Source organism: Corythoichthys intestinalis, chromosome 10, assembly GCF_030265065.1.
Source record: "Corythoichthys intestinalis isolate RoL2023-P3 chromosome 10, ASM3026506v1, whole genome shotgun sequence".
Lineage (NCBI taxonomy): Eukaryota > Metazoa > Chordata > Actinopteri > Syngnathiformes > Syngnathidae > Corythoichthys > Corythoichthys intestinalis.
The window spans coordinates 44793936-44816028 of record NC_080404.1 but is presented as its reverse complement, the minus strand read 5'-3'; the positions used below and the strand labels follow the sequence as shown (position 1 = coordinate 44816028).

The following is a 22093-nucleotide window of genomic DNA, read 5'->3' as shown; positions in this document are numbered from 1 at the left end:
TGTGGCTAACGCTAGCGGCTAACGCTACAAGCAAATGTGATGGAGTGTGGCTTAAGGGAGGTTCGCCAAACTTTCACCCGACATTAAATAGACTCTTGGCGGTATCCAGACAGGCTTTCACCCGCTGTCCTCCCATGTTCTCACGATTTCCAAAGAGGATGCTTTCAATGCTTTCTACTAGTAGCCAAGCCACAGGCTAACGCTAGTGGCTAACGCTAGCGGCTAACGCTACAAATAAACGTGATGGAGTCGGATAGCGGCTCTAACCTTGGCGAAACAGCTGAACTTAATGAGTGGATTGGGCACGGACTGCATCTAGCAATTAGTATGTCACGTTATTGTGTATCTCTGTCTATGTGTGATTTCTGATGGCAAGGCAAGGCAAGGCAAATTTATTTATATAGCACAATTCAACAATGCAATTCAAAGTGCTTTACATCACATGAAGATCATAAAAATCACATTTAAATCAACACAACGTAGAAACGAAGACAAAAGATCGCATTTAATCACAGAATAAAAATAAATAAATAAAATATAAATAAAACAAAAACTACTACTAATAATAATAATTGAAAACAGCAATGGAGATAAAAACAAGAGGAATAGAAAGCAGGTAGATTGAAATATATAGACAGTTATAGATATGCAGTGCTAAACAAAAGCGTTTTTAGCCCTGATTTAAAAGAGCTAACAGTTTGAGCATACTTCAGACGTTCGGGTAACTTGTTCCAGAGGTGAAGAGCATAATAACTAAATGCTGGCTGTTGTGATAGTAAAGCATTCAGCATAAAGTACAATCCAACAGTGAAAATTTTAATATGACTGTTTAATGGCCCCAGCTATTTTTCTGTATGTGCTTAATTCTGTGTCATTAGATCAATGCAGCTTTAATGTGTCTGTGTCTGTGTGGGGGTTCATGTGTGCTTGCATGTATTAAAAAATGCACTGGGAAAAAAAACCTGAAACCTTGAAATAAACACTTGTGTTAAGTAAATATGTCACAGCAGCCATTAACAATAAGTTGTCTTTTTGAAGTGTACTGTTCAAGCTGTAAGTCATTTGTATTACAATGACATTTTTGCACAGGCATATTGATTTTGACAATGTACATTGTTCAAGCCATACAAGCTGTTATAAATGTTCATACTTGAATTCTTATTGTTTACAATAAATTTTTGTATACTTAATGTTTAGACTGCATGTACGATTGTTAAACATATTAAATTGAAAGCTGGTAAATAAATCAACAAGAAACGGTTAATCTGTATTTCATGCATTGATTCAGATTTTCAAATTATATAACAGTCCGCTTGGGCGAATTTATCCTCATTTATCGTTATCGAGGTAAATCTGCTCAATTTACCGCGATACGTGCTTAAGGCCATATCGCCCAGCCCTACTTACTACTATAGTACAGTATTTCTTCCTTATTACTGTAATACAGCAAATTTTACATGTTATACATACCCTGTTACTGCTGTATACTTGCAGATACGATGTATCACAAAAGTGAGTACACCCCTCGCATTTCTGCAGATATTTAAGTATATCTTTTCATGGGACAACACTGACAAAATGACACTTTGACACAATGAAATGTAGTCAGTGTGCAGCTTATATAATAGAGTTCATTTATTTTCCCCTCAAAATAACTGAAAATATAGCCATTAATATCTAAACTCCTGGCAACAAAAGTGAGTACACCGCATGGGAACTACGTACATCCCTAAATGTCCAAATTGAGTACTGCTTGTCATTTTCCCTCCAAAATGTCATGTGACTCATTACAGGCATGCTGTCAGCATTGCTGCAGAGATTGAAGAGGTGGGGGGTCAGCCTGTTAGTGCTCAGACCATACGCCGTACTCGACATCAAATTGGTGTGCATGGCTGTCACCCCAGGAGGAAGTGTCTTCTGAAGACGGTAAATCCCGCAAACAGTTTGCTGAAGACGTGTCAACAAAGCACATGGATTACTGGAACCATGTCCTATGGTCTGATGAGACGAAGATTAATTTGTTTGGTTCCGATGGTTTCAGTTATTGAGTTATTTTGAGGGGGAAATAAATGAACTCGATTACATAAGCTGCACACAGACTACTTTTCATTGTGTCAAAGTGTCATTTTGTCAGTGTTGTCCCATGAAAAGATACACTTAAATATCTGCAGAAATGCAAGGGGTGTACTCACTTTGTTATACACTGTATCTGTGTGCAATGCATTGCAGTTTCCTTAGCATTCCTACAGTACTAGATACCACTACTCACTCGATGTCCATCAATGGGAATATAACTAAATCAACGCTACAGTATATAAGCCGTACTACTGTACGATGTCTCATTCTTGTGGAATTACTTCTAGGAATTTAGCTGCCAAAATGTCTTTAATTACTATACTTTAAAGCAGTGCTACCAACTTTATTGAGCTCAAACATTCATTTTGCATTACAGTAATTCACCATAGACTCAAAACAAAGTCTCCAAAAACGTATGCGTAAGTAAATAATAGCGAACTTAATTTACTTGCATATTGACTTACCCAGTGTGAAATCTGGGCCTGATTAACTGAGCAAAAAAGCTGATACACCCTGAGGAAGTGGAGACTTATTGTGTAATATGAGCGGCAACAGGTGAACACATTAATCTAATGAGGGATAATTTATTTGTTCTGCCCACAGCTCCATGTTGCTGAATTAAATTGCTGGGACTCCCCAGTTAAATTGGATTGGACAGCTAGCTCTGTCAATGGTAGTAAAACATGATCACTCGATGCCAGTCATCCCAGTTCAAATAAATTTGATATCTGTTACTGTCAATGAAAGTGAATGAGTTACGTGATCTAGCAGCATCCCTTACAGAGCTTTACTGCTTTTGCTGATTTGAGGAATCTTTCAGTTTGTCGTAAACAGTGTTGTCACAGATGACTTGAAAAAGTAATTTACCGTACTATTGGCCCGAATTTAAGACGGCCCTGATTATAAGACGACCCCCTCTTTTTCAAGACTCAAGTTTGAAAAAAGACTTTTTGAACACCAAATTAATTTTGAAAGAGAAAATGATTACAGTACATGTGAAACATGATTATAACAATATATTTGAGAGAAAAAAAGTTATTTTTCCTCATTCAAATCTTAATATCTGAACATTTAAATATGTAACCTAAAGTGCAATAACATTCGTAAATGGATGGCTTCTGGTTTTTGAAATGTAAATAAACTAATCTATTGTGATAAAACAACAAAATTGCAATAACTGCATTAACCATCAAAGTGAAATCTAACTGTAACTGTAGTCTTGAAACAAATCTGAATTAGGAAAAACTTGAGAGTAGCTGAGATCTGTCATGACAGAACATCGCTTCAATGATATCTGGCGCCATCTATCGTCATGAATGGGTATAATGTCTAGACCGTGAATATAAGACGACCCCCACTTTTTCAGTCTTATTTCAATGCAAAAAAAAAAAAAAAAAAAAAACACCCTCTTATATTCGGGCTAGTACGGTACTTCAAAAAGTAATGTAATTAATGATTACGCCTCAAAAAAGTAATCTAGTGACTTTACTGATTACTTTATTATCAAAGTAACTAAGTTTCTTTAAAAGTAATTCATCAGTTACTTTTTACCAATTTTTCTCCCACTTGCCGCTTCAACATAAGAATGACAACAGAAAAAGGTCATCGCATGTAATTGATGTTCCGATAATTGAATTTAAAGGGGAAGATCAGAATTTTTCACATAAAGCTTAATCTTCAAGTTAGCGGAGGTTTAATTAGTTGATGGAGTTGATTTCAACCACCATTGACTCGCGCTACCTTAGCCACTGTGGAGCCCTGAAACTAACAAATAACTGACAAACTGCTTGGAATTTGTTGAGATCAGCTCTACCGACTATTTAAACTCCAGCTAACTCGAAGATTAAGCCTAATGTAAAAAATTCTGAACTTCGGGTTAGGGTTTAAGGGCTAACAGCATATCAATGCCAATGTAAAACAATGCAAATTGACTGCATAATAATCAACAACACACAAATGAATTGCACAAAACAATAAACACAAAGGTGGGGTTGGGCGCGGATGCGCGCACACAACCCGGACGTACGCCGTACACACACGCGGTCATTTTTGCCAGAAACAGTGTCGGCAACTAAGCACTTTACACTAAATCGGACTCACAACACATCCCAAAGATACTAAACGAACACGTAACCTCACGGCATAAATGTGCAACACGAATATGATGTAAACAATGCTTGCCAACCTAGGGCGATGACTACCCGTCGTTGCAACAGCAACTCTACGAAACGGCCACGCATGTAAGGGGTCCAACCTATCGAAGGAATCCTCCAGAATGAAGGAAAAATACTCAGTTCATTCATGGATGTACATAGATCAACATTCCCTTGCACATCTCAACAAGTAGCTGCACTCGGCTCGAATGTGCACCCGCGCTGGCAGCCTTTCAGTCCCAAAAAACTTAGCACGTGTGACTCGAGACCAAAACAGGAAGTAATAGTGAGCGGTTACCATGACAACGAACACGTAGCGCGGAACATTTCTAGAATTTCCTATTCTAAATGCTCTTCGTACATGACTACAATATTCGTCATTCTACATACATGATAAGGCAATAACAAAATAGCAACGCAGACACTAAAGAAACTATTCAGGTTACTGGTTTGGAAAAATTAAAGCATTAGATTACTCGTTACTGAAAGAAAGTAATCAGTTACTTAGGCTACGTTCATACTGCAGGTCTTAATGCACGAATCCGATTTTTTTGTGTTTTTCCGACTCAAAAGAGGCAATTAACTTGACTATCTGAATGGGACAAGTCGCATAGAAGTGGACCATTTCAAATCCGATCTGGGTCACTTTCGTATGTGGTTTAAATCCGATCTGGGCCACATTTTTCCAGAACGTTGCAGTGGTCTAAACTGGCAAGTCTCCCAAATCGGAATTCATGCAGCAATTGCGTCATCAAAGAGCGAGGGAGACGGCGCGGTACGGTAGCGGTGCAGCTGTGCGTTAGCGCCTAGCTTGTCTTGAACACGGCTTTTGGGGAAGGGTCGGGCTTGGCAACAGTCATAAAAAAAATAAAAATGGGTTGAGGATAAGCCTGACTGATCGGTTTTCTCTCTGCTCTATAGACCCTACTCACATGACGTCACAACCACGCCTCCGCGCCATGTTGTCCGTCTACTCGTCATGTTAACGCATTACCGCTTCGTAAATTCCTCCAATTATGGCGTGTTTTTCTGCTCGTTAACATTAATAATCATAATGGTGAAGGCGTGTGTGGCGGTTGGTTGCAGTAACAGAGAAGATAGACCGAGAGACTTGAAGTTCTACCGTATTCCGAGAGACCCGGAGAGGAGAGCGAGATGGACTGCTGCAATTCGACGAGAAAACTGGGGTCCAAACGATTACCACAGATTATGTAGTAGTCATTTTATATCTGGTAAGATGCATTTAATATATATTTAGAGGGTTTTGGGCTGACAACCACAATTAAGATCATTGCGAGGCTAATCGCCGACAACATACAGTTTCAAATTCAAGATGCTAAGTTATTTCTTCCATCATCATTACATTTTGAATAATATTTAGCTGGTACCAAGTGAAAGAAGCTGGCCTCGTCTACGGATCATCAGTTAAACAGGTGTGTCCAAACCTTTTGCAAAGGGGGCCAGATTTGGTGTGGTAAAAATGCTGGGGGCTACCTTGGCTGATTCACATACAACAATATATTTAAACAAATTTTAGCAAGCCCTTCTGTGTGTCACATTTACTTTTTTTTTTTTTCATTAATTCATAATTTCAACAATCTCGCCTTTGTGGCGTTTTCTTTCGACACTCGGGCTCTTACGAAATACTGCTGCTGTGAAATGAAACTAGCTTCAAGTTGCTATAATTTATCTCTGCGTATCTTCCCTGTAATGTCGTACATGTCAGCGTGTCTTGTTCGGTAATATTATCGCGTCACATCGAACTCTTTAAAAACAGCGACTGTCTCTTTGCAAATGAGGCAGACACAGTTGTTGCGTGTTTTATTGAAGAAATAGTCCAATATCCACCTATCCTTGAAGCGTCGGCCATCTCAGTCAACTTTTTTTTTTTATTGATTGTCGCCATTTTAGAAAATTGGAAGTAAAGGGTCACACGGGGTAATGTTGCTTAGAATGCTGCTCTTAAAGTTTTCCAAACTTTCGTGAGAATAGGCCGATTTTGTGTGGACAAGATAGTTGTAGATATCAGGGTAGCAGATGTCAGGCAGCGAGGGCGAAGACAGCAGGTCGAAAAATATCGATTTAGGCATCAAATATGGATCTGGCGAATGGATAGACTGAAGCTTTTCCACATAACGCCTTTTATGCAACGCATCCAATGAGTTTACAGCGTCTAAAAGCACCAGAGCTTCCATGAATTGCTCTATAAACTGAACGACTAATTGAAACCATTGACAATAGGGCTAAACAGACATGGACAATATGGCGGCCGGACACAGCGACACGTCATTCTGTGACGTTGGTGAGTAGGGTCTATATGAGCAATATTTCAAGATTACTTACACGGCCGAGAGTCGGGGCAAAGTGCCCGTATGTTTGTGATATGCACGGACAGTGCGTGCATGCTATCGATCCACAGAAACTTTTAATATAAGCCTAAACGGGGATTGTTTATGTCTGTTATTTGTGTCCTCTTTTTGGAAATAAAAATATGATCGCCCTGGAATGACGGATGACAGCCAGCATGTGTAGTCATTTGCTTTGATGCTTCTGCGCATGCGGGTCTTCTTGTTCAGTGCGTGTCGGACTGCGAATTCGTGCGCATACTCTAAACGGGCACGCTGAAAAAACAGATATGACAAAAAATCGGATTTGTGCATTAAGACCTGCGGTATGAACGTAGCCTTAGTTACTGAGTAAGGCGTTACTGACAACACTGGTCGTGTATATGTAATAATCCAGGATAAACATCCGCTTACAAGGCTTCTTATTGACTGTCTGATGTGTTGATGTACTCCTTGACCAAAATGTGTTTGACACCCCTGCAGTGTAACATCAGCAAATGAGGAAATGTTAGCTGCTGCCCCCAAAACATATTTGACAAGGAGCACGTTAGTTTAGCGCCTCTGTAAATGTGCTGCTTTTTCAAGCTTTGAACTTCACAGACTGGATTATAGGGTTCAAAAATTATAATTTTGTTAGTGGAAAAATATATGTAATTTTTGCGCCGACCACAACAGAAAAGTATTTTACATGCGTTTTAAGTCATTCAACACCTGGATTTAACATCTGTAGCTGTCAGTGGCAACAAAAAAAGTAAATCTTGAGTTAAATCCTTGAATCCTGAGTTGATTTCTTTCTATGTACGGTAGGCTAATTCTCATGTATTTATAATGACACACAAGTACATGAACTAGTGAGTCACCTCCAGCACCTGAAATTGTTCAAGTTGTCATCACTCTACAAACACGCCTCTCCAGTTTAAAGGTAGACTAACATGGCTCTGTGCTCAAGTGGGATTGTCCTCCAGACAGACCTTAACACCTTTGACATGAGCTAGCAGACTGCTGTGTTGTAGCGCATGTTACAAAACAGAGCCCCCTTCCATAGACTGCCTGAGACAGTCACTGAATCGCGTTAAAACACTCAAAGCTAAAGCAGCTCCAATCGCCAACAATGCTACAATAAGCATTTAATTGGTATCCAAGTAAAATATTGCTAACTTTCATTTTAATGTGTCGCTAATGTCAAAACACAAACAGGACGGTTAACTGGAAAAGTTCAAACACTTTTCTCGACTGTGATAAACTGGAAAGTGGAGGCGGTCGTCAGTATCGAAACAGAAGGACAGCAGGGGAAAAGTATATCAGATATAAAAATATTATAACAACTTTTCATTCCTCGTGAGTCCCATCAGCTAAGATACTTAAAAACGACAGCATTCGCTTGTGCATATTATTATGTACAAATACTGTACTGTATGTAACACGGCGTTGCTTTCTGTATAGTACGGCTTGATTGAATGGCGTGTGTGTTCACTATCGATTTGGAGTGAGAATAAGTGTCTTACCAGATTCAGGTCCACCAGAGTTTGGAAGAGAAACATGGGGGTATTTAAACAGTCCACTCGACAAGGGGAAAAACACAGCGTCCTCACCGCTGGAGACTCTGTCACACAATGGCGCTGATAGGAGAGAGAAAAAAATGCCTCGCTAGTTGGAACGCTGATGCATTCACGGACTGTCGGACAAACCCGGAGAAGCGGCCACTCTGTATGATTCGTGACGTTTGACGCCGCCTGCCACACATAAAGGTCCATCAAGCAACAAATAAAGCGCGGTGCAAAAGTAAGCAAATAAAAATCAGAACAATTTACAAAATTGTTTTATGATTTTTTTATTTCATAACTTTATACCTAATTTTGCACACTCACCAGGGCCGGCCCAGCCTATACGCAGACTATGCAGCTGCTTAGGGCCCCTGACCACTTGGGGGCCCAGATAGTGCGCAATCTGGCAATTGTTTAATTTATATTCTATTTTGTTTACTACAGTTTGCTTTATTTGACTTTTATGAGTTTTGATACTTGATTACAAGCTTAAAAATTAAGTTCTTCCTTAACTTCTTTCTTTCCTCTTTTAGAAAAAGGTTTGGCGTTATCTATTGTAAGTACTGACAATCATTTGGGGTGAGAAGTTTGAAGAATGCAGTGCAACAAAATCTGATTAATATACAAAATATGGACATATAGGTTGGATTGCATATATGGGTTTCACAGTACACTGTGACGAAATGGTGGGCCAAAAATATGGGCCCCTTGGCATTATTTTGCTTAGGGCCCCCAAATGGCCTGGGCCGGTCCTGACACCCACACCCCTTTTGTCAAGAGTGCAAAAGGTCACTGACCTAGAGCTAACTAAAAGTGGCTAGTAACTAGGGGTGTGCCATCTTAGGCATCCCACAATTCGATTCGATTACGATTCAGGGTGCCAAGAATCGATTATTGAACGATGATCACGTTATTAATAGGGCTGTCAAACGATTAAAAATTTTAATCGAGTAAATTACAGTTTAAAAATTAATTAATCGTGATTAATCGCAATTCAAACCATCTCTAAAATATGCCATTTTTTCTGTAAATTATTGTTGGAATGAAAAGATAAGACACAAGACGGATATATACATTCAACATACGGTACATAAATACTGTATTTGTTTATTATAACAATAAATCAACAAGATGGCATTAACATTATTAACATTCTCTTAAAGCGATCCATGGATAGAAAACTTGTAGTTTTTAAAAGATAAATGTTCGTACAAGTTATAGAAATTTCATATTAAAACCCCTCTTAATGTTTTCGTTTTATTAGAATTTGTAAAATTTTCAATCAACAAATAAACTAGCTCGCCCGCCATTGTTGATGTCAATAATTACACCATCCTCACTCCCTAAACCCATTAAATCATTTGGACCCAAGCGCCAGCAGAGGGCGCCAAACAACAGAAAACAAGTAACAAGTAACAAGCGGACATTACACTGCTGTCATTTTAATCTGTTTGAGCAGAGCATGTGCGTTAATTGAGTCAAATAGTTATCACTATAGGCGGAGTTTGACTTTTGGGGCAGTGGGAGGGGGCACAACATGTTGATGATCCCGAAACGCAGTGTCAGCAATAAAATTAACTTACAAGAAAATTTATAATAATAAGTTGACAATGAGCGTTTTTTTGTTTCCCATCATTGAGGGGAATTCTAAATCAGGCTGCTGAGGCAATACTTTTTTTAAAAATTGTATCCCCTGAGCGGAGTCATATGGAGATAGATAGATAGATAGATTGTGTCTTTATTATTTAATCAAAAAAAGTTGTTTCAATCAAAATATTTATTTTCAACCCCCCCAAAAAATCGCTTCAATTGAAAAAAAAAAAAAAAAAAAAAAGTATTTAAATGTAAAAATACATTTGAAACTCAAAACAAAAAATGCATGTGAAAGCTATTTTTCTTTGATTTTTTTTTTTTTTTTTGGATTGAATTTGTTTAGTTTTTTTGATTGAAGCAACTTTTTTGATTGAAGTAATATTGATTTGTGTTTGGGCCACATTTTGGCTAGGACATTTTTGTCTTTACTATTCAAAAAAAAAAAAAAGTTGCTTAAAAATATGTTTAAAAAGAAAAATCACTTCAATCAAAAAAAGAAAAATTTCAATCATAGAAAAAAGTTTTTGAATACGAAAAAATATTTGAGATTGAAAAATTTGCATTTGAACACTTAATTTTTCATTGAAGAAGTTTTCTTTGAATGAAGCAATCCTTTTTGTGTTTGGGCCATATTAGAGTTAGGACATTTGCGTCTCAATCATTCAATCCCTCAAAAAGTTGCTTAGGTAAAAAAATATATATTTTCAACCAAAGAAAAAAATCATTTGAAAAATAAAATTGCCCTCCCTTAATATATATATATTTTTAAATGAAAATTATATCCAAAGCAAATAACCGTCTAAGGTGCTAGTCACATGATCTGTTCAAAAAATAATTTTGACCCATTTCAAAAATATATTTTTTTGTTCAGTTCATTCATTTTTGTTGCAGTTTTATCGCTTTTTTAAAAAATATACAATACGTATATATAGGACAGTCAATTACATGCAACGACACTTTTCGGCCACCAGGGCCCCCCGATAAATCCGCTTATGGTTATCACGATTATCACGATTATCGATGCATCGCACATTGCTAATTAATAAAGTAGCCAAACAAATTTATGTCCATTAATTATTTAAAATATCCTAATGATTCAACAGGAACGATGGAAACATGCCCATACAACAAAAATGCTGCCCTTAAACTGCTTTTTTTTTTAACAAGAAAGTGCAAAAACATTAACCATTTTAAAGGCTGTACTTATTTCTCTTGACAATACAATAAAATTTACACAGGTGGAATGAATTCCACATTTTCTGGAAACAAAGTGTCTTTAGAAATAAGACTAATTTTAACTAATATAATTTGTTTTCACAGATTTATTGTACTATTTTGCATGTTTGTAGTGTTACCACTGTACTTAATCATGGTTTTACATGTTCTGCATATGAAATACAGGTTAGCGAATTAACTAATTAGCTTAGCGCTAGGCGCTAACTGTTAACATCTCAAAAACAACAATAATAAAGGCTAAACATACCTGTCAACCCGAGGCCGTTGGCAATCTTACAAATGTCACAAATTGATGACTAATCTTACAACGTTTTATATAGCGTGCAATGTGAAACAAAAATAAAACTCCATTTTTAGAATAATATGAAAATCGTCACGTGTCGAATCGTGTGGCATCTAATAATCGATTTTTTGGAACTCTCCAAGTAGCAACGCGTTACATGTACTCCGTTACATTTACTTGAGTAACTTTTTGAGAAAAATGTACCTCTAAGAGTAGTTTTACTAAGCTATACTTTTTACTTTTACTTAAGTAGATTTGTGAAGAAAAAAAACGCTAGTCATACTCCGCTACTTTGGGCTACACAAGAGTCTTCACTTTTTTCCTCTTTATGCTACATTTTTTTTTTTTTTTTTGCCAGCGATGCCAAACTAGCTCTACCAATTTCACCAATGAGATGTCACAACAATCATCACGAGTCCACTGTACCAATCAGATGCTTCCATGTTCACGCCAGCCTGTTCAATCATGTGGTGTCTTTAAGGCACCGTGAAAAATGAAGTATTTGACAGAGCGCTGCCCTCAACACGACTCGAAAGCGCAGATTGTAACCTCTCACCCAGTTTTCATTTGGCACCAATTGACCACGGTAAACTAGAGACATGATCCTTTTAAAAAAAAATAAAAATAAAAACTAGGAACTATTTTCTCCACCAGATGGCACTCATGCTCTTTGGATGAATAATGGTTCATTTATGGGGTATTTTTTCTCTCGTCGGATTTCAATGATTTTTTTTGGGTATATCTTTGGCTTAATATGGTTATGTAATGGGTTATTGTACAGTATTATTATAACAACCGTTCGTATTGATAACTTTGTGCTTAGGAAACAAATACCATTGTTAAAAAAAAAAATTCAACAAAAATATAGGCAGTTACTCACAATGTTACTCATTTCTTGAGTATTCTTTACACCAAATACTTTTTTACTGGTACTTGAGTACATTTTTTGGACGACTACTTTTACATTTACTTGAGTAATATTATTTTGAAGTAATGCTACTCTTACTTGAGTAAAATTTTTGGCTACTCTACCCACGCCCCTTTTGTCAACAGTGCAAAAGGTCACTGACCTAGAGTTAATGATGTGTCTCTTTTCTTGCCCTTCGTCTGTGACAGAACTTTTCAGAGAAAATGAGGTTACTCTGACAAATAGTAGCCTACTACTACCTAAATTGACTTTTCTTTTTTTGAATACGGCTTGTTTAAAACAACAAAGATCCTTGCACTGTACTTTTGTCAACAGCCACTGGATAACTACCGTAACTAGTCTGACACAGGAGGACTCCGAGGCAGAGTAGGAGCAGCTGCCCTGACATGTGACGCCATTAAATTTACTCCACCCCCAATTCCACTCCTCCACCCACAAGATTTTAAACTATTACTATAACTATAGGTTTTTGGTTTTGATGTGGTGACAGTGGTGCCAGTAAATTCAATCTTAAACCAGTAATTGACAGATGACTAGTAAATTTCAGGATTGGCAGAGAACAGCAGTAGAGCCTTAAGTGCACAAGACGGTGCAACTCAAAGTGTTTGTGCACTTACTACCCCCCACCGCATACTCACACTTGCGCTGCTACACTCACAGAAACAATGCTGATCTCCATATTTGTCCAGACAGGGTGTCTACTTTCAGAACAGACTTTGCCTGGGACTTTTGTTCCAACGATTGGCAGTATTTATTGAGCGAGATATTTGAAATACAGTTATTTATGCTGACTAAATTCCTATCTGAAAAAAAATACTTGAAAGAATGAGCACAAATTTAGGTTTTAAGCAACGCTTAACTGAAACTGTAGCCTTTCTTTTAACTATCATTAACTAATTGCAAACTAGTTGGCATGAATTAATTTTCTATGATTATTTGATTGTATCTAGCAAACTAAGTTAAAGGGTGAAAACTGCTAATTACAGTTGACAGTACCCATCGCAAAGCAAAATTGAAGATCTTGCTCGTCTCATTTACATTTCAGAGAAATGAATCACCAATCATAGAGACCAGAGTGGTTTTCTCAGTTTTCTCAAATTTGTCTTAAGAGAAGTATGTCTCATAGTGAGCATTACATGAGAAGGTCTTAAGAATAGTTGTACTGGCACGAATTTTCAATAAAGTCTCACAGTTGTCTCCTTTCAAGTTCTCACCAAGAGACAACGATGAGTACTTGTGTCCATCTCAAATGCGTCTCAATTTTATCTCCTTACTTGGAGTCATGATCTCAGTAATGTCTCAGTCAAAGATATGGATGAGTAAAGTATTTTATACCTTCAACTTGCCTCAAACCTGTCTCTTTTACTGATCTCGAGGAGCAACCTTATATTGTGCCAGTCACAAATATTTCTCAATTTGATCTCCTTCCAGTCTGCAATTGCTCATTTCGGGTTTTCAAGATTCTTTCATTCTAAGAAACACTAGTGTCCGCTCTGACATGTGCAATAACATCTTAATTCATCTCATGCCAAAATCCGAGTAAATATTATAATTGGTCAAATAATTAAATAACATCTGGTTCGTTTGGTCCATCTTGTTCAATGTAAAAATTAGAGACGTGACCGAAAATTCGGCGCCGAAAACTATCGGCCGCTATGAATGCAATATCGGTTTTTGGTTTCGAAGACCGAAAGTTTATCACAAAATAGTGTGAAGAACCTTAGTCCTCTTGTTTAATGACGTAATCAAAACAGGCAATATGCTGGCTGACGATGTCTCGCCAAAACTACTGGCTCACAGGCAACATGTCTGCGATTTGGAAGTTGTTGTTTTTTTTTTAAATATCAAAGAAATATATAAATCATTAAATGAACAGAAATATAATAAATTTTCTTCATCGCTGCTACACGCTTTCTGAAGTTGCTTTCCATTGATGTGCTGCGTCACATCGAGCACAATGCATCCGAGCCCGTGTGTGGCTCAGTGGTAGAGAAGTCGTTCCCCAACCCGGCACTGAACCCTACGTTGTTGTGTCACCAGCAGGTAGATGATGAGTGTCAAAGTGCTTTGCGTGCCTGAAAGGTGCCGTACAAGAATAACTCCATTTTTAATTAAGAGAATTTCTCTTCTCGAATATTGCTCAAATCTGGTTTTCTCAAATCAATCTCATTTGTCTCAATGATGTCTTTGCTCATTTTGACTCATCACTTGCTCCTAAGGGTACCCTTAGGAGCACAAACGAAGAAACAAATAAGCAGAGAAAGAGATAAATGTGAGATGATCAAATTCTCACAAGACGAGATTAAGCAACAGATAAGTAGCAAATTTTTGGTATGGGTAGACTTACATTAGCGCTGATACTGTAAGAGGAACATGCAAACATAAAATGTGCAAAGTGACAGTTTATGTTAGTAAATAGTGCTACATTTTACAAAGAAATGCAGCTAATTCTCTTAAAGAGGATAAAATTAAAAATTTGGTGATGTAACAGAGCAAAGCCACATTAGCATCGACTACGTCCAAGTTCCTTCAGTGGCATGCAACCGAATGCCACAAATATTTCAAAGTTGCATAGCAACTCCAGTTTTTTTCTTTTTTTTTTAACAGTATTGGTTTTACTTTGTTCATTATACGAGAATTACAATATTAACCAGTCATAGTATTGCTTTTTGTTGTCTTTTCCTTATGCATTATGAGTTGATCAATCCAAGATTAGTCAATATAAAAAGCTACCTGTGCAATCTAAAAAACATAGGGTAATAATTTGCAGACCTTTAATGCAGCACTAGGTAACTATTCAGTTTCGGTCGGTTTTTGCGACACCTGTGGACAAAAGCGGTAGTGTCACTTTAAGGAAGATTGCGTTTCCCGTGAGGACCAGCGAACAACCGCACAGTGTCGTAAAATCATGATCTCCCAGTCGCCTGCAGATGGATTAGACGACATTTTATTGGTTAAAACATAGAGAGAAGACATTGTACTTTTTGTATTTCAACAGTAGAAAAGCACTGCACAAATGGAAGCGCACTTACCATCTTGCTTGTGTTTCTTAACAATAATTATTTGATTTTTTTTTTTTTTTTTTAAGTTTCAGTATTCAACTCAAATGAATTGTTGCTATCAGTTTCCTCAAACCATTGAAGTCGAAATAACAGTTGACAATAAATCCATCAATTTTCATTCTTTTGGTGTGATAAAACCACCAAAAATGTCACAAAAAGCACTTACTGCATATCTTAATAATAATGTAATCTCAAAGTACATTTTTGAGTACAGTATTTACTCTGTGTGAAAATGAAACACACTGCTATTGTTTACACTGGTAAGAATGGCATCAGGTTGAAACACAACTTAATTGTTCCTTCTGCCATGTAGTGTGAACAGCATGTACCAGTAATTGTTCTTGGGTCTTTCACTATATGTCACTCGAATAGATGAGCACGGACTCTACCCAGCTTTTGTTTGACTTTTTCTTGGCATTGTACATCTTTCTTTTTTAAAGACATTTTTTTACAGATTGAGACTGCAGCAGTAGTGGATGAAGTACTTACTTTTATTTACCTCAACAAAAGTACAGTACCAGGTGCAAAAAATACTTAAGTAAGAGTACAAGTATCTAAGAAAAAATTTACTCAAGTACAAAAGTACTTGCTTTAAAATTTACAAGTATAAAGGAAAAGTATTTTTCCCGATGCAAAAATCTAATATATATTAGATGAATTGATTAACTCGGGTAATACGATTAGAAAAAAGATTCGAATTAAATTTTGCTGCTTCGAGTATTCGTTTAATTAAAGTGGCGTAGTAATGGTTTGTATTGAAAGTGTGTGCATTTAGTTTTATTGATTTGGGTGGATATACTTCCCTCTAGTGGCAACAGTGAATATGACATAACTAATTTCACATGGCTTGAATTTAGTTTATAGGTATATTTAGCTGTTTTTGGTGGGAATATGTGAAGCATTTGTTAAGTGCATTGTAAAAAAAATGTTTTTTTTAATTTAAATAAATAAAATTTAAAAAGTTAGCATTTTATAGCATTTAAGCCACCAGACTTTTGCTATGTAAGTTAGCTAATTGTTCTTTTGTTGTACTGTACCCGATTATTCAAATTAACTAGTTCATTGATTAATCGACTACTAAAAGAATCGATAGCTGCAACCCTACTATACATATATATATATACATACACATACATACGTACAGTGGGGCAAATAAGTATTTAGTCAACCACTAATTGTGCAAGTTCTCCCACTTGAAAATATTAGAGAGGCCTGTTATTGTCAACATGGGTAAACCTCAACCATGAGAGACAGAATGTGGAAAAAAAACAGAAAATCACAGTTTGATTTTTAAAGAATTTATTTGCAAATCATGGTGGAAAAGTAGGAGAAGTTGCACAATTGGTGGTTGACTAAATACTTATTTGCCCCACTGTACCAACGTACATACAGAGATCTGAGTCTGTATTCAAAGAAAGAATCAGAAAAGTCATTGGAATGGAAAAAAGCAAAAAAATTGACTGCTCTGTAAACACATGCTTAACAAATTCAAAAACTTCAAAACTTAGCTTAATGTCGGCCTGCAAACAACTATCAGGTGCATACCGCCACCTACTGTACAAGAGTGTGGGTGTTTTTATTGGTCAATATCTTGTTCCCCTGCCTAATCTTGTGTGTACTCCTGTTGCTGCCTCTAGAGCTCAGTTATGGTATAGTTGCACAAGGCTTATCGATTGCACCGGAGACATGAAAACAAAACTATCAATTCACAATGAGCAAAAAAAGAAAACAAACAAAAGTAACGTGTAACGCAGGTGACAATTTGAAAAGTAGTGGAGTAAAAGTAAAAAGTACCACTTTATATTTGTACTCAAATAAAGTACAGATAAAATGTACTTAAGTACAGTACAGTACTTTGTTACATTCACCAATTGGACAATTTGTAAGCCTTTGTAAGGCTAGTGACTATTTTTGGTCATTTAAAAAAATGTATATATTTTTTTTCATGTATTCATAATTATTGTGTATTTATATTACTTTTTAATATGATTATAACTAAAACCAATTCACTATTATTTATACAACGTTGATAAAAAAAAGTACAGATCGACCGATAAGAGTTTTTCAGGACCGATACCGATGATTAGTAGTTAGAGGGGCCGATAACAGATTTTTGGAGCAGATATTCATTTGCAGTAAAAGTGTAAAAATTGGCGTAAAAAAAAAATTAATAATGTAAACACTGAACATCATTGAAATGCTTAAAGCAGGTTTATTTAATAATAAGAAATAAAAAAATAATCGCTCCATAAGTGCCTGGATTTTTTTCTGAATTTTCTAGACTCAGAAACATCTCTTATAAAGCTAAATAAAAGGTTAAATAAATAGCTCTCCGGAAAAAGACTGTTGTCCCCCCCCCCCCCCAAAAAAAAGTTTTAAACATGTTACTGTCCCACCGTAACGCCTTCAAAATGTAAATTATTTCTAAAAAAGAATAACATAGAAAAATGCCTGTCTGTATTAAATGCTTCATGAGTGAGTCTAGTCAAATCCGCCTACTGCTGAGAACAGCCGCGCAAACACACACAATGAGTTGCCACAGCACACGAGTCTTTAACAAGCTAAACGATGATTGACACATTCGGCGTCTTTGAAGGTAGCGGTGCCAAGCTTCTCTTGCAAGATCAAAACTTCATCGCCTGTCAATCGTCGATAACAAGCAAAACTCGCAGTGCACTGCTGACCAAGAAAAGCAGCAGGAGGGAGACTGAGGCTGTGTACAAGCATGAAGCAGAAAAACATAATAATGTATTTTATTAAATCATAAACCTAATCCTTTTCACCCAATTCCGATTCTCTGAGAAAAGGCATGATCCGTAGTCCTAATCCCTAGTTTTAAATGGGACTTTCTCACATAAAAAAAAAAGACCAATGTCGATATATGGCGGAAAACACAGACAAGGCTGAAAAAGCAGTTTCTGCTCTTGCACCACTCTTTAAAATAAACTGCTATATTTTAAGCCAAAAGAACTGTTGTGTTTGATGGAACAATATGTCTACATGCTACCATAGCAGTTCATGGCGCACTAAGCCCCCGAACTATTTTTAATTTGTCCATTTTACCCTGGAGACCCCTATATATGGACACCGCACAACCGCTTTTGTTTCAACCCAGCCATAAAAAGACGTAATTATATTTATCATTAGAAATGTCTATCATTTTTAGCTTACAATTATTATGTGATGTCTAATATTTAGTTTAAAAAAAAACGACTTCATAAAATTATTCACTCGCATATTTTAAACTTTTAAACAAATTACGTCACAATGAAAAATATAGTGTCTGTCAATAGGTCACGGATATCTACCTCATAACTATGACTTAATTGTATTTTTGTTGTTACTGTCGTATTTTCCCCGATATTTTAGATGATAAATAATCGATCCAAAGAAAGAAAAATGGGGGTAAAAAAAAAACACTTGAAAGGGTAAATATTTGAAGAAAAAAAGCTCGACCATTCCTTGATGTCTGCAATTTCTGCATTGCGACCCTTGTTATAATACCTGTGTCTTGACACTCAATGAGACATGCTACACTGAGTTTTTGGATCGAAAAATGAAAATTTTTTCTTTCTCCTGAAATTTGAGGTATTAAGCTTTTCAATGATGCATCACACATGCATATAGGACAATTTTGAAATTTGGCCAAATTGTGGGTCTCAGAGCGGAACTTCAAGTTACCTGAGTGTTTTCCGCCATATGTCAAATTTCCAAATATCTGCCCGATATATCAGCCGGCCGATATATCGTTCTATCTCTAACAGAAAGACAATTCATGAAATTTAAATGAATAAAAAGAGAAATACATACCGGTTACAGCCCCAAGTAACACTCAAAAGTTGATTTTTTTCCCCCTAAAGTATTCAACTCAGTAGCCACGTTTACATGCTGACTTTTATTCATACCGATTCAAATCATTCCGAATGGAAATTTCAGATCAGCTGTTTACATGTCACTTCATCTATTCCGATCCAGCGTTTACATGTGTCTGCCTTTATTCCGAAAGGACGTTTGACAACTGCCGTCTGACATGCGCAGATTAATCAAAACAAAGCGTCACGTTGCAAAACATGGAGATCGATCGTCAGATCAGCTGCTGTTTTAAATTTTCGAGTGGAAACAAAACTTCAGAATGACACGCCGTTCATTTAAAAAGTTGTGTGGGCTGGTGGAGGGATTCATGGATATAAACTTTCCGCCGGACTCCAATTAGGTCCGCTGTGCGTGTGCTTGGAAGCCATGTTGCAAGTGACGTTACTTACGTCACCAAGTGACGTCACCACGTCAGTATGGAGCATGTGCAGAAAGAACGCAACCAGACACCATTCCGCTTCCCTGTTTACATGATATAATTTTACTTCTAATCGGTTTGGGAAAAGGAATATTCCACCCCTGTGAATCGGAATGAAATTCCATTCGGTTTGGGCCTGTTCATTCCGAATGAGGTGTTTATATGGAACACATTTATTCGGTTTGAACATCTAAACCGATTGTAATTGGAATATTTGGCTCCATGTAAACGTGGCAAATGACAGCCAATGAGTGCCCTGTAAGCAAGGGCGTAGGTTTGCATAGGGACGGTAGGGACATAACAGTACCAATTTTTCAGGATGCTCAAATTGTCCCCATCAACTTTTCAGCAACCTTATTTGCATTATATCATGACTTCAGTTATAGAGGTCATTTAGATTGTCTTCCCATATATTGTAGGATAGAATTGACCCGACCATTATTAAGTGAATTACAGTGCTTTCATTATGTTCAGACTCACATTGACCCCTTTTCACTTGCTGTATGTGCAAGTCCATTTTTCCCCCCTCAAACACACGTTTGATTGGCTGATGACTTCACCCCCACAACACACACACACATACACACACATGCATGCATTCACAGCCTGACAGAAATACAACATGCCACCTCCTCCGCCCCCTTCGAAGAAGAGGGAAAATTAGAAGTGTTTTTTTTTTCGCCAGCAGCAGCCACTGTAAATCATGTAAAAAGACGTCAATGCTGTGGAGGTAGGGAACACACCACTAATTTTGCTCCTGAAAGTCCGGCCTGCAAAACAAGGACTAACAGGCTGAAAGACAGCTTCTTTCCCAGGGTCATAACTACCTTAAACACAAAAAAACTATAAACTCCTAAGAAAACATTTTCAACACTTTTTAACTTGGTTAAACCGTGAACCTGCACATTACTTGGACCACTTTTCTATTTATAGATTTTTTTTTTTTATTCATATTCAATTCTTTGCACAAATGACGCTGCTAAAATTAGGACAGCATTGCACTATTTCCGTCACGTACAGTGGGGCAAATAAGTATTTAGTCAACCACTAATTGTGCGAGTTCTCCCACTTGAAAATATTAGAGAGGCCTGTAATTGTCAACATGGGTAAACCTCAACCATGAGAGACAGAATGTGGAAAAACAAAACAGAAAATCACATTGATTTTTAAAGAATTTATTTACAAATCATGGTGGAAAATAAGTACTTGATCAATACCAAAAGTTCATCTCAATACTTTGTTGTGTACCCTTTGTTGGCAATAACGGAGGCCAAACGTTTTCTGTAACTCTTCACAAGCTTTTCACACACTATTGCTGGTATTTTGGCCCATTCCTCCATGCAGATCTCCTCTAGAGCAGTGATGTTTTGGGGCTGTCGTTGGGCAACACGGACTTTCGACTCCCTCCACAGATTTTCTTTGGGGTTGAGATCTGGAGACTGGCTAGGCCACTCCAAGATCTTGAAATGCTTCTTACAAAGCCAATCCTTTGTTGCCCTGGCTGTGTGTTTGGGATCATTGTCATGCTGAAAGACCCAGCCACGTCTCATCTTCAATGCCCTTGTTGATGGAAGGAGATTTTCACTTAAAATCTCTCGATACATGGCCCCATTCATTTTTTCCTTTACACAGATCAGTCGTCCTGGTCCCTTTGCAGAAAAACAGCCCCAAAGCATGACGTTTCCACCCCCATGCTTCACAGTGGGTATGATGTTCTTTGGATACAATTCAATATTCTTTCTCCTCCAAACACGAAAGATTCAGATTCAGAATATTTATTGTCATTGTTACAAAAAAGCACAACGAAACTTTGTTGGGAGCATCCATCCAGCTCATACAGCTAAGTTGGTAAAGTGCAAAGTGCAACCCCATAACATAAATACCCATCAGTACCAAGTGTAAACATTGACACAGTTTTGGACATATGCACAGCAAAGATTCAACAGCAGCATGAGGTCATGTCAGTGCTAAAGTGCAGAGCAAAAATACACCAGTTGAAAAAAGGCAAAAATCAGTGCAAAACCCAGATAAGTTACTCAAGTATAATCAAGTACAGCCTACAGGTTGTCAACCAATGGGCAAGTGTCAGGGAGGAGGAAATAGTGGATAGTGACATACTGCAACAATGCAAACCAGCTCAGAGTTATTGTTGTTGGTGGATGTGGATTATTGTCCGTAAGAGGGGAGCAGAGAGGGGCAGAGTTCAGTAGCCTCACAGCCTGTGGGTACAGACTGTTGGACAGTCGTGATGTTCTGGCCTGTATGGACCTGTACCTTCTCCCTGAGGGCAGTAGGTGGAAAAGGTTGTGAGCAGGATGGTGCTGGTCTCGCAGGATGTTGTGCACTCTTCTCAAACAGCGAGTGGAGTAGATGGTGCTGATCTCAGGGAGAGTCATTCCTATGATTCTCCCGGCAGCTTTCACCACGCGCTGGAGCGCCTGCTGGTCTGCCTTAGTGCAGCTGGAAAACCACACTAAAAATCCGTATGTCAGAACACTGCTGATGGCACAGTTGTAAAAGTTCACCATCAGTGGTCTGGGGATGTTAGTGCTCTTCAGCTTCCTCAGGTAATAGAGGCGTTG

General features: G+C 37.5%; 1 protein-coding gene across 1 annotated transcript in view; it reads right to left on the bottom strand.

Annotated features, from left to right (window-relative positions):
- The window catches only part of sertad2b (SERTA domain containing 2b), a 40922-nt gene extending 28424 nt beyond the window's left edge, over positions 1–12498 (bottom strand). The window contains exons 1-2 of the mRNA XM_057848691.1: positions 12301–12498; positions 8080–8193 (exon numbers count right to left, since the gene is read on the bottom strand). The gene's annotated coding sequence lies outside the window, so the exon portion shown is untranslated. The remainder of the gene's footprint in view (positions 1–8079; positions 8194–12300) is intronic.
- Positions 12499–22093: the final 9595 nt, after the last annotated feature.